A 1,809-nucleotide genomic window follows, 5' to 3' on the forward strand; every position below is an offset into this window, starting at 1 on the left:
GCTGTGCATGCGTGTGCATGGGGGAGGGGGGGGGTAGGAGCCGTGCAGGAGCTGTGAGTGTGACATACGTGTGCACAACCCCACGCATGTCCCCATGTGTGTCCCTGTGTGAGCCCCTGTCCCTGCGTTTCTTCATCCCCCCCCCTCGGAGCTGTGCAAGATGCAGTGTGCACAGTGCAGCCTGGATGGCGTGGGTGGTGGAGGAGTGGGGGGGGGGATGAGGGGGGAAAGGTTTGCTGTGGTTGGGGGTCCCCTGGGCTGTGCTCACAGCCGTGTCTATCAGAGGAGCTGGGGACAACAGCACGGTTTGGTTAACGTCCCTGGGGGGCTGTGAGCCGCAGCCGGTGGGGCTCAGCTGTGGCTGCTGCAGAGCTGGGGCTGTCCCTGCTGTGACACCGCTGTCCCCCAGTGCTGCTATAGGGCTGCAGGGAGCCGAGGTGTGTGGGGATATGTGGGGATGCGTGGGGATACGTGGGGATGCATGGGGTACGTGGCCCCCACCGTCCTTCTTGGTTCTGCCCGGGCTGCATGGTGCAGTGAGCAGTGCAACGAGCCGTGCAGGGAGCAATGCAGGGAGCAATGCAGGGAGTGCTGCAGTGAGCAGTGCAGTGGAGCAGGTTGGGCAGTGTGGTGAGGAGGGCAGGCAGTGCGGTGCGGTGCAGTGCAATGGTCATCCTGCTGCTGCTCCCCCACCCACCAAGGTCCTGCAGTGGCTTTTGCTGGCTGAATTCCGCCTTCTTGGCCGGCACTGAGCACAGGAGGGTCGCTGCCACGTTTTGGGAGAGCCAGGTCCCCAGAGGCCCTGAGCCATTGCATCACCCTGGGGTGCCCCACTGGGAGCACAGCCCCAGAGCATGGAGCCTGTGGGTGATACTGGGGCCACAGTGCAGCACTGGGTCCAATGGGACGTGGCTGTCTGGGGGCCAGGAGGGGGGTATGGGGGCAGAGCTGCGTCTCCTGGCCCCACACCGCAGCCTGGCCCCCTCCCCACCGTATTCTGCTGCTTCACAACTGCAGGTGCTGTGTGCAGCCCCTCCCCACTGTCTGCAGATCTGCAGCTCTGCCAGAGCTGCTGCATTCGGTTCGGAGCTCAGACCCTCCCCACAGCATCCCCAGACACCCCCCCCCCCACCAACAAGAATGGGGCAGAAGCTGGGAGGAGTGGGCAGTGCGGGGTGCCCCAGCCCTGAGGCTGCACCAACAGCCCCTCCCTGAGCTGGGGGGGATCCCACATAGTGTCCTCGCCCCACGGGGGGGATGCAATGCCCCCTGGGCTCTCCACCGTCTTCTCCAGCAGTATCCCACCCCCCCTCAAAGCCAGAGCTGTCACTGCAGAGCTGTGGGGAGGAGGTCCAGGGGGCCGGATCCGTGCCTCAGTTTCCCTCACTGTGTGACTGGGCGGTGCCCACACAGCCACACATCTCATCCCCTCCGAATGGCTGCAGTGTGACACAGCACCATCAGTGGGATCCCCCAGCACCGAGCCCACAGCATCCCCCACTGCCATCCATCCCCACCTGCTGGGTGCTGGGAAAGATCCCGGACCCACCCGCACCATCCCATCTCCCGTTGCCATAGCAACAGCAGGCTGTGCTGGGCCCGCATCCTGCAGCGCACATCCCGCATCCCTCGTATTTCATCCCTCATCCCTCATCCTATCCCTCATCCTACGCCCCTCAACCGTCAACCTGCATCCCACATCCTTTGAAATCCCTCCGCCTGCCATTGTTCCTCCCGCATCCCGGTGTTCCACATCCCTCCCCCCACATCCCACCTCCCCCATCCTGCAGCCACCTCCCGCATCCCGCA

General features: G+C 64.6%; 1 protein-coding gene across 1 annotated transcript in view; it reads left to right on the forward strand.

The window, feature by feature from the left end:
- APC2 (APC regulator of WNT signaling pathway 2) overlaps nt 1-1,809 on the forward strand; it is a 15,247-nt gene that overhangs the window by 3,156 nt on the left and 10,282 nt on the right.

This window comes from Meleagris gallopavo, chromosome 30, assembly GCF_000146605.3.
Source record: "Meleagris gallopavo isolate NT-WF06-2002-E0010 breed Aviagen turkey brand Nicholas breeding stock chromosome 30, Turkey_5.1, whole genome shotgun sequence".
Taxonomy (NCBI): domain Eukaryota; kingdom Metazoa; phylum Chordata; class Aves; order Galliformes; family Phasianidae; genus Meleagris; species Meleagris gallopavo.